Source organism: Scyliorhinus torazame, chromosome 2 (genome assembly GCF_047496885.1).
Source record: "Scyliorhinus torazame isolate Kashiwa2021f chromosome 2, sScyTor2.1, whole genome shotgun sequence".
Lineage (NCBI taxonomy): Eukaryota > Metazoa > Chordata > Chondrichthyes > Carcharhiniformes > Scyliorhinidae > Scyliorhinus > Scyliorhinus torazame.
Genome location: NC_092708.1, coordinates 319,931,857 through 319,944,006, shown reverse-complemented (window position 1 = coordinate 319,944,006; position 12,150 = coordinate 319,931,857).

Genomic DNA, 12,150 nt, shown 5'->3' with positions numbered 1-12,150 from the left:
AGCAAGAAGCTGCTTGACGCGGAACTTTGTATATAGTTACAAGAAATGAATCTTCACTTTTTGCCTGCCTCCTCCAGTTACTAAACTGGCGACGAGGATTAAAAGAAACTCTGGACTCGATCGTAGAACCGCCTGATGCCGGGAGTTGCTGTTTAAGACATAATGTCGTAACGATTTAAGATGCCGCTATTTGGAAAATTGGATGGCTTCGACATAGATCTGGAAGACTGGAACCACTATGCGGAGTGAATCATAGAATCATAGAATCATAGAATCATAGAAGTTTACAGCATGGAAACAGGCCCTTCGGCCCAACCAGTCCATGCCGCCCCGTTTTTACCATTAAGCTAGTCCCAGTTGCCCGCACTTGGCCCATAACCCTCTATACCCATCTTACCCATGTAACTATCTAAATGCTTTTTAAAAGACACAATTGTACCCACCTCTACTACTACCTCTGGCAGCCCATTCCAGACACTCACTACCCTCTGAGTGAAGAAATTGCCCCTCTGGGCCCTTCTGAATCTCTCCCCTCTCACCTTAAACCTATGCCCTCTAGTTTTAGACTCCCCTACCTTTGGGAAAAGATGCATGAGGTATTTTTTCCAGGCAAACGGGATTTTGGGAGAAGACGGTCAGAAGGTCCAGATGTTTGGAATCATAAAGAGTCTGACTTATCTGGCTGCATCGGACGCCAAATCCTTTGATGAGCTTGTCGCTGTGGTTTCAGAACACTATGACCCCAAGTCCTCCATAAATATGCAACAGTATCATTTTAATACGGCAGTGTGGTCACCTGGCAAATCAGTCACGGATTTCTTGATCCATTTAAGATGTCTGGTTGAACACTGCAATTTCAGGCTGCCGCTCTCGGAGATGTTGCGGGACCGGCTCATGTGTGGTTTTAACAATAGGCCATGCAGAGGAAACTAATGGCGGAACCCACCCTGGATTTGAGATGAGTCATTGAATTATCATTCTCTTGAGAGCACGTGAGAAAGGAGTGCAGGAGCTGCAGGGGTCCATGGACGATGGGGTCCATAGTTTAAAAAAATTTGTTCATGGGATGTGCCAGCATTTATTATCCATCCCTAATTGCCCTTGAGAAGGCAGTTAAGAGTCAACCACATTGCTGTGGGTCCCATGTGGGCCAGACCGGGTAAGGACATCAGATTTCCTTCCCTTTTTAAAAAAAATATTTTTTTATTCTCCTCCTTTTTCACATTTTCTCCCAAATTTACACCCAACAATAAACACCAATCAGTAACGAATGTAATGTCAATCCCCATATCAATAACAACGATCCCATCCTCCCACCAAACCCCAGACATTAGCCCGCATGTTAACATACACAAATGACAAAAAGGAATCAGGAATCACCCATAGTCACCATTAACACTTACAGCCCCCCTCCCCCCAACCCTCCCAGCCCCCACCCCCCTAATGTCCGATGTGATCCAATTCTCGAAAGTGCATAATGAATAACGCCCATGAATTGTAGAACCCCTCCATCCTTCCCCTCAGTTCAAATTTAACCTTTTCAAATGTCCCCCGGTCACACCAGAGCACAGGATGGAGAGGTTGATCTCCACCCTAACAAGATCCGCCTTCGGGCGATCAATGAGGCAAAGGCTACAACATCGGCCTCCCCGCCCGTTTCCAACCCCGGCTGGTCCGACACCCCGAATATGGCCTCCCGAAGGCCCGGGTCCAGTTTCACGTGCTCCACTTTAGAGATTACCCTAAACACCTCCTTCCAGTAATCCTCCAGCTTTTGACAGGACAAAAACATATGAACGTGGTTTGCGGCACCCCCCCCCGCCCCCGCAACGTTCTCACACATCTTCTACCCCCTTAAAGAGCCGGCTCATCCTCGTCCTTGTAAGGTGTGCTCTATACACCACCTTCAGCTGTATCAGCCCCAACCTCGCACACGAGGTGGAGGCATTCACCCTCTGGAGCTCCTCACACCAGAACCCCTCCTCCATACCCCCTCCCAACTCTTCCTCCCACTTTGCCTTAATCCCTTCTGGCGGCGCCTTCTCCTCCTCCAAAATAACCCTGTAAACCGCCGATACTACCCCCTTCTCCAGTCCCCCTGTCGTCAGCACCTCCTCCAGCAATGTGGAAGCTGGCTCTATTGGGAAGCTCTGTATCTCCTTTCTGGCAAAGTCTCAAACCTGCATGTATCTAAATATTTCCCCCTACTCCAGCCCATACTTTGCTCCCAGCTCCTTCAATCCCGCAAAACGACCCCCAAGAATTAAATCTTTTAGTGTCCTAATTCCTTTCTACTCCCAGCTGTGAAAATTTCCGTCCCACCTCCCTGGCTCAAATCTATGGTTCCCCCGAATCGGCATTTTCCTTGACCCTGCCCCCAACCCGAAGTGTTGGCGAAACTGCCTCCAAATTCTCAACATTGCTATTACTACCGGACTCCCTGAGTATCTCCCCGGGGCCGTTGGGAGCGGCGCTGTTGCTAGCGCCTTCAATTCCGACCCCCTACCCAAACTCTCCTCCATTCTGACCCATTGGGAGTCAACCCCTCTGACCCAGCTCTGCACCTTCTCCACATTCGCTGCCCAGTAATAATACATCAGGTTTGGAAGGCCTGAACCCCCTGCCTGCCTTTCTCTCTGTAGTAGCACCTTTTAAATTCTGGCCACCTTCCCTCCCCATATGAACGAGGTAATCATCCCTTCAATCTCTCTAAAAAATGCCTTTGGTAGGAAAATCAGCAGGCATTGAAAAATAAACAGGAATCACGGCAGCACATTCATTTTAACCCCGTCAATGACAGAGGGAGACCATCCCATCGTGCCAGATCAGCTTTCACCCTCCCCACCAAACTAGAAATGTTGTACCTACGGAGCTCCCCCCCCACCCCCCAATCTCGGGCAACCTGCACCCCCTGGTATCTAAAGTGAGCCCCTGCCTTACAGAATGGCAGCCCCCCCCATCCCTGCCCCCACCCCTGGCCAAGCCACCACAAAATATTGGTACCCTGAGAAAGACCCAAACACCCGAAGCAGTTCCAGTATTCCCCCTATTGACACATTTTGTTCCGACAGGTATAATAACAAGTCATCGGCATATAAGGACACGCTCTGCTCTATCCCCTCCCCCCCACCCCTGCACTATCCCTTTGACAGATTTCCTTCCCTAAAGGACATTAGTGAACCAGATGGGATTTTATGACAATCGACAATGGTTTCATGTTCAGCATTAGACTTTTAATACCAGATTTTTATTCACTTCAAATTTCACCATCTGCAGTGGTGGAATTTGAACTGGGTCTCCGGAGCATTTCTCTGGATCTCTGGTTTACTAGTCCAGTGACAATACCACTACGCCACAGCCTTCCCACCCTTTGGCCCGCTCTTCCTTCAGAACTCCTTCTGCATCAAGGTGCCGGTCTCGCAAGACTTCCTCCAAAGCGGCAGCCGCACAGGCAATTCCACAGCAGAGTTCGAACCTCGGGCACTACAGCTGACTGGTGGGACACCTCCCCCAATGAATGAAGGGGAGAACCGGCCGCATTGCCAACTGTGTGGACAGAGAACTCATGACGGTCAGGACTGCTGGGTTCGAAATAGAGAACGCCGCCCATGAAAATCACCTAGATCACCATGAACCAAGGCCTTGCACGTGGACTCCCCGGATGAGGAAGACTGCCTGACGCAACGGCTCCAAACGTTGCACCAATCCGGGTCACGCTGCAGATCGATGGGCATCCGGTGACGATGGAAATGGACACTGATGCAGCTGTCTCCATTGTGGCCCTCCATACTTTCCGGAAGCTTCGTGCAGGGATCATGTTGCTGACTCTTCACAATACCAAGGCAAGATTGGTGACCTACATTGGGGGGCCTTGAAATATCGTAGGGACCACAATGACTTTGGTGACACATGGGGAGCAGTCGGTTCGATTTCCATTGGTTCAGGGACCGGGTCCAACTTTGTTGGGATGAGACTGGTTGCATGTCCTCTGTTTCGACTGACAACAGGCATTTTGGATGAGCACCGGAAGCCTGTACGACGTGCTGAGCAAATATCCTAAAGTGTTCTAGGAGGGTCTGGGTAGAATAAATGAGGCCAAAGCCCTATGTGCATCTTGAGGCTCAGCCCACATATTTCAGGGTGAAGCCTGTGCCATATGCTTTACTGACAAAGGTCGACGCAAAATTACAGCGCCTGCAAGATCTGGGGGTTATACTTAAGGTGCAGTTCGTGGAATGGGCCACGCCTGTGGTACATGTAATGAAGCCCAACAAGCCTTGCAGTGATTTCAAACTCACTGTGAACAGGGCCTCATGTCTGGACCGATATACGATGCCCTGAGTAGAGAATTTATACGGCAGATTGGCTGGAGGATGCTCCTTCATGAAGCTGGACATGAGCCATGCGTATCTGCAGGTGGAGCTGGACCCAGAGTCCAGGACGTTTACCAGCATTAATACTCAATGGGGGTTGTTTGAGTACACCTGCCTCCCGTTTGGGGTTTCATCAGCCTCGGCGATCTTTCAGCGGGTGATGGAGAACCTTTTGCAGAGCCTCCCGAAGGTGGCTGTCTACTTGGACGACGTGCTCATTTCGGGATCTACAGAAAAGAACATGTGGATAACCTGCAGGAAGTGGTCTGGCGGTTTTCCCATGTCGGCGCCCAGCTGAAGAGAAGCAAGTGTGCGTTCCGTGCTAAAGTGGTGACTTATCTCAGTTACAGGGTGGACAGGGATGGTCTACACCCAGTGGATGATAAGGCTCGCACAATAAAAGAGCCCTGACCCTGAAGAATGGCATGGAGCTCCGGTCATTTTTGGGCCTGGTCAATTACTACAGGGAGTTCATTGCCAATTTTGCCACTCTGTTGGCTCCGCTCTTCGTGCTACTGCAGAAGGACCAGGTATGGTGCTGGGGCGCCTCACAGGACAAAGCCTTTGATGCTGTTAAGAAACATTTGTCTTCCATGCAGCTTCTTATGCATTATGATCCATCTAGGCCTCTAATATTGACATAATAATAATTTTTATTGTCACAAGTAGGCTTACATTAACACTGCAATGAAGTTACTGTGAAAATGGGGCAGCACGGTAGCATAGTGGTTAGCACGATTGCTTCACAGCTCCAGGGTCCCAGGTTCGATTCCCGGCTGGGTCACTGTCTGTGCGGAGTCTGCATGTTCTCCCTATGTGTGCATGGGTTTCCTCCGGGTGCTCCGGTTTCCTCCCACAGTCCAAAGATGCGCAGGTTAGGTGGATTGGCCATGCTAAATTGCCCTTAGTGTCCAAAATTGCCCTTAGTGTTGGTTGAGTGGGGTTACTGGGTTATGGGGATAGGGTGGTGTGGGCTTCCAAGAGGCGGTGCAAACTCGATGGGCCGAATGGCCTCCTTCTGCACTGTAAATTCTATGAAATCTATGAAAAGTCTCTAATCGCCACATTCTGGCGCCTGCTCGGATACACAGAGGGAGAATTCAGAATGTCCAAATTACCTAACAGTACGTCTTTTGGGACTTGTGGGAGGAAACCGGAGCACCCGGAGGAACCCACGCAGACACGGGGATATGGTGCAGTCTCTGCACAGAATGTGACCCAAGCCGGGAATCGAACCTGGGACCATGGCGCTGTGAAGCAACAATGCTAACGACCAGGTTACCGGCTGCTCAAAGGGGAATGTCAGGAGTGGGATGTCAGGAGTGACATGCGATGCTTCCCCCTATTGCATAGGGGAGGTGACTGTAACACTGACCACTCCCTGGTGTACAGCAAGATCAGGTTTCAGCCAAGGAAGCTATGCCTCTCCAAGAAAGGTAATTCTCAGATCAACACTTGCTGCACCACTGGCCCAGAAAGGGCCCATGAGTTCTCAACATCCTTGATCAGGCTCTTTTGGACAACAACACCCAAGGCCAGAGTGCGATGCTAAAGTGGGATCACCAGCACAACACCATTTATAATTGCACTCACTGAATATGGGAAAGGAGATCAGAGGAATGTGACTGGTCTCAGGCTTTTGGACAGACATGGAGCCAGTTACTGCAGCCAAGAGGAGAGCCCTCATGAACTACAAGCAAGGCCCCAGCAAACAAAATCTCTCAAAGGGGTTCACTTTGACTGAATCTAGTTTTGTGCATGCAGCAATGTCTACATTGAGCCTTGGAAGTTCCTTGTCGGTCACAGCTGGCTTGTGCGTCTGCATAAACCTGCAGAGGATCATTGGTAAGGAGAGAACCTTTTGTTGCTGGTGCATAGATGAGCAACCGGTCGAGCAATGACTCTCTAAGGACCCATTGATTTTTGCAGTGACTTCATTGCAGTGTTAATGTAAGCCTACTTGTGACACCAATAAAGATTATTATTGAAGCAAGCAGATTATGGAAGGACAGCATCCAACTGTCTGGGGGGCTGTCCAGATTGAGGTGGGCACGAGCTATCTATGAGATGTGACGATCTCCAACTCCATCGGCAAGACTATAGTGGGTCGGATCTCAAAACAACAATGAGTCAGAGTATAGGAGGCAGATTGAGAACCTAGCAGCGTGTTGTAATTATAACGATCTCTCCCTCAATGTCAGCAAAACTAAGAAGCTGGTCATTGACTTCAGGAAACGAAGTGTCGTACATACCCCTGTCTGCATCAATGGTGCCGAGGTGGGGGTGGTTGACAGCTTCAAATTCCTAGGTGTGCACATTACCAACAATCTGTCCTGGTCCACCCACGTCGACACTACGACTAAGAAAGCACAACAGCGCTTATACTTCCTCAAGAAACTAAGGAGATTCGGCATGTCCACATCGACTCTTACAAATTTTTACAGATGTTCAATAGAAAGCATCGTATCCGGCTGCCTCATCGTTTGCTATGGCAACTGCTTGGCCCAGGACCGTAAGAAACTACAGAGAGTTGTGAATGCAGCTCAGTCCATCACGCTAACCCGCCTCCCATCCATTGACTCTGTCTACACCTCCCACTGCCTTAGGAAAGCGGGCAGCATAATCAAAATATTGTTCCCACCCAGGTTATTCTCTCTTCCAACCTCTTCCACCTTCCTGTTACCAGACTCCTGAATGACCCTCTTATGGACTGAACTGATCTTTCTACGCATCTTCTCTACTGTTGTAACACTACACTCCGTATGCTTCACATACATTGTATATTTATCGTATGTTCCATGTTTTTCACATATGGAATGATCTGTCTGGACTGTACACAGAACAATACTTTTCACTGTACCTCAGTACACGTGACAATAAATCTAAATCCAAAGATCTCTTCCACCGTTAGGATTGCTAACCCTCCAGAATTGGCCTGCAACCTCCAGGAATTGAATATCAATCTCCAGACCACATATATGTGCAACCCTGGAGAAAAAGCATCAGGACATTAAAAATAATTGTCTTCTTTGTCATTTTGTTTTAACATTTCTTTTTACCAGGTAGAAACATATTGAAAAAGTAAAAAAAAAAAGGGGGTTTGTCTGACAGTCAAGCGTAATTCACTTGGATAATGAGTCTGTTTGCTTTCCAATTGGTGTAGGAAGACAGTGTGCCCTAATTTTGGATGTGGTGGTTGACTGATGGCTGGAACTTGGGGGCAAGTTATATGATGAAACCCCCAGGAATACATTTAATTACAGTTGGCAATCTGTGGTGATATGCCTGTAAGCAATATCATAGGTGGCTGGTGTGCGACCTTCAACCAGCAGGGTCGATGCAGACACACCATGTGGTCTTCAGATCGTGGTCATGTGACCAGGGACTCCCATATAAGTGGAGGCACATCCGGCCATCAACAGAAGATGAATAGAGGAGATGGTAGTAAGATATACAGGTGAACAGTCGTGCTAGGTGCAGTTTCAGAGGAGTACAAAGAAACTCCATGATAACTTTCTCTGTAACAGGTAGCTATCTTACCACATGCTATTCAATAAAGATCCTGGTTTGGGCAAGTTAAGGTGTTTTGTGGAGCCCTTTGCAAGATATAGAAGACCAAACACAACCCAACCCAATCCACAATCAGAAGTAACTTCTGGTTCTCGTGTTTTACGCCAAGCAAGCGAGAGCTTCTGACTTTTTCTTCCTGTGCTGTGCCAATGTAAACTACAAAGCTGGAGTGTTGGCTCCAGGGTGCAGGCCTAGACGAATGGTATGGAGACCCTGAGTTCCCCAAGCATCAGCGTTCTCCTCTTGCCATTGCTAGGATTGCCTAAGGGAAAGGACAAAACCAGTGCTTTTTGGCACCAACTCTGCTGCAGGAGTTGCTGGACAGCTGCCTGATAGATTATCACCCACTGGACTCTGCTCTGGATTTTCTCTCAGAGTTTACACCCTTAGCCATCTCATCTCCTGAAACACCCACCAGGCAGTGGAGCTATTTGTCTATAGCTGGGAGTCTGGTTTGTGGGCACAAGGGCGTAACCACACTGCTGGGCCTGTATGCCACGTGACTGAGGGGCCAGGCCTTCTCTCAGTCTCCTGCAGTTTAACCTGGGCCTTGCAAGGTACCCACTATACACATGCCGCCATAGGGAGGCGCTACATAGAGCTTGCTGATGAAGGGGCTATGTACTGTCTGAAGAGGTTTTTGCACTTGGCCCTCTTTTCACAATAGTTATACACCAGCCAGTGGTGAGAGCTGAAAGCACACTGACCACTGCGTACCACTCACGATGCTAACATACCTGACCCATCAGATCAATCGGACACACATAGCTGTGGTATACGTGTGAGGAAAAGTCATTTCTCTACCTTGACTATAAGACAAACATGTGTGAAGTTACAGAAACGATGGAGTAGGCACTAAAATATAACATGAAAGGAGATCAGACAATAGAGGGGAATTTAAAGGTGTAATTTGTTCTGGTGTATGAGGCTATAAATAATGCCTGTGCGCACGGTCCCTTTACTCAATTCTAATTTGCCTGTCTCAGTATGAGTAAGACGAGACAGACACAGAGCACAGATCTCCACCTTAGGGAACGGATATTCTTTTAAGAGGATCAGAATTCCCTTTTACGGAAAGGTCACATGGTCTTTATTTTTTCCTGTTTATCTGATCCACAGAACAAGGTTGTTATTGTCGAGTGAAATGCAATTAAGACTTAACCAGTCTGCACGGGCCCATATGGGCCCAACTCCACCTCTGGCTTTGTCTCCGGAGGGCAATTTCAACAAGATTTGAATTTATTTAAATGTGCTCAATCAAAACTAAAGAATATAACCTGTCGGCCCGCAAAGCACCATCATGCTGCTACCTTGAAACAGGGTATCAGATTTCAGGCCCAGCAGAAGAATGACAGCTGACTATTTGAGGGCCTGAGGGTGTTGTACTTTGCCATCGATTATTTCCTTCAGCGGTAATGGGTCTGTCAGCAGCAGTTGGAATATTTGCCTCTGTGACCGAGAGCTTGGCACGCTGACAAAGTCACTGTGACATAACCATCACTGGCTGCCCCTGTAGACACGAAGCCATTCACTTGAGAACTGTCTCCTAAATTGCTTTCAGTTGCTATTTCTCTCCCCTCCGTCTAAAGTGCTTTTAAATGAGTACCTTTCTCTCCGTGCTTTCAATCTTTAGCAGCTTCGATCCTCGCCATCTTCCACTCAATGCTCTCCGCATCCCTTCCCTAAAGCACTCAAGGGAGATTTCAGGTGTGGCGCACTGTAAAAATGCAGTTTTCTTCTTTATGTTTAATTTCTATTAGAATGCTGGTTGCTTCATTCTTTCTGAACTTCTTTTCTTCCTGTTTTCTTGCCAATTTTCTCTGATGGTAATTTCTTTGTGGGCCCCGGAGATTGGGACGCTATTTAAAAATGGCGTCCCAATCTCTTGCTACAGCGGGGAGTTCTGCCGAACGGAGCTCCCCCTTGCACAAAAAGGGGGCTATGTGCGGCCTTGGCTGCACGTTCCCTGTTTAGGCCCCTTATTCAATGCGGGTAGCTTTGAACAGCCATGTACTTCTCGGCACTACGGCTAAACGCGCTCACTCGGGAACTTTGTTCATTTTTGGGAAGGTCGCGCCCTTTCTTCAGGACAGTGGCTACCAGCTAGTCTCACAAGTGGTGCTCTGCGATCTTTCACCTTCATTTGAGAAGGTAGAAGGTAATTGAGTAATTCCTATGAAAGATGGCACCTCCAAAAGTGCAGCATTCCCTCAGTACTGCACTGGCACATCAGCCCCAGTGAGATTTGAACCCACAACTTTCTCTCTGAGGTATGAGTGCTACCAACTGAGCCTGAGCTGACACGTCATAGCCAATGGCCCCTAATGCCCGCCTATAAAGAACTGCATTCCTCAAATGTTGAGCACAAATAATTATTTGGAAAGCTAATAAGAAAACTAATGGGGGCTGTTGAAGATATTCCACTTCTGAATAATCTATGCAGCCTGTCAGACTTGGAAGAACTTTGCCATGTAAAAGTAACTTGAAAATGAAAATCGCTTATTGTCACGAGTAGGATTCAATGAAGTTACTGTGAAAAGCCCCTAGTCACCACATTCCGGCGCCTGTTCGGGGAGGCTGGTACGGGAATTGAACCCGCGCTACTGGTCTTATTCTGCATTGCAAGCCAGCTATTTAGCCCACTGTGCTAAACCAGCCCCAACTTGTACGTCAAGATTTGTACATTTCAAAAGAAATAATGTGGCTGTTAGGAGGAATATCACAGCGTGATCTTCAGTCCTGTGTGGTTTCTTTGGATTTACTATTAAATATTAATAGAACATTTGTACATGTCCTAGGAAAGATCAATGGGATTTATTTGCAGGACAAAAATCAGAGGGAAGTGCTGTAAAGAGTGCTTTCACAGAGATTTGTAAGGTAAAAAAGAATTGACAAGAGTAGGACATTTTGATAAAATGTACTAAAGGTGGACTGTGAAGATGAATGGGAATTTGACCTTGCCCTTGAATGAAGGAATATCTTTTTTGTGAATCTCCGAGGGGGTATCAAAAGGAACTGAGTGCGCAACAAAGAATTGAAGGTAGGGTTACATGAAGCAAGTGGTTTGTCAAACCCCGTGTGATTATACATCCCATGCAACTACCAATACCCACGCGATGCATCACAGTAACATTGTGTTGGCATTGAGTTTGTGGATTGATTGGTGGCTTTGTATATTGAGGTTCACCCTAGTGTTTCCTGTCTTTGAGAGATCGGCACGTACAGGGAGAAAGGCTCGAGGACAGGTGCTGATATAAATGCTAAAAGAGAAGCAAAATACTGTGGATGCTGAGCATCAAATAAGCGATGATCATTTTCATTGCCAGAATTGATTATCTAATTCCAGTGAAAATAGGGCAGCATTTAAAGGAAGCATCAGGAGGTTTCGCCTACAAGCTGCAAAGCTGGTGAGCCCCGCATTGCCTCTTTTTGGGAAGATCCGCCATGTTAGGTGCGACTCAGGTGTTTAACTGGACAGTGGACTGGCGAGCTGACCCTGGGATCCAGGACTGCGAGGGTGGGGGGGTCTTGGGGACGCCAGGAAGAAGGCTCGACAGCAAGGCAGGTGTAGGTTCTCTCAGCAGGATCCCCCCTTCCTGATGTGGGCCCCTCGATCAGGGGATGCCTTTAGGGGATGGAGCACCCGGAGATCCCACAAGCAACCTTTGCTTGCCGTACTCCCCACATAGCGAGTTTCCTAACCAGGGCTGGGTTAATACCTGTGGCCATGGGATGAGGCCCTTTAGTGGGCATTATATGGGCCTTAATTGGTTGTCCTTGAGCCTTCCCGCCATGGGCTTAATCAGGGACGAGGCAGGAAAGTTCTAGGGTCCCCACCAGCCACCCTCCTGCCTGATTAAACGTCCCCCCACCACCTAATTCGTCATGTTGGGGGGCATTAAATTCCATCCTTAGTGTCATGATATCCATATTAACATTGCTTAATCCATATTAGCAAGCACACACACACACTGATGGACAGGTCGACGGACCAATCAACACACACACAACATCACAGCCAATCACCAGTGAGAGCACACACACTATAAAACAGGGAACACCACAGTTCCCGCTCATTCTACCAGGAGATAGCTCAGAGCACAGAGCTCACAGCGTGCCACTCAGACATAGACCATGTGCTGAGTGCCTCTCTAAGATAGTGATAGGGCTGGGTCCACAGGTTAACTGGTGAAGTACGAACCACAGC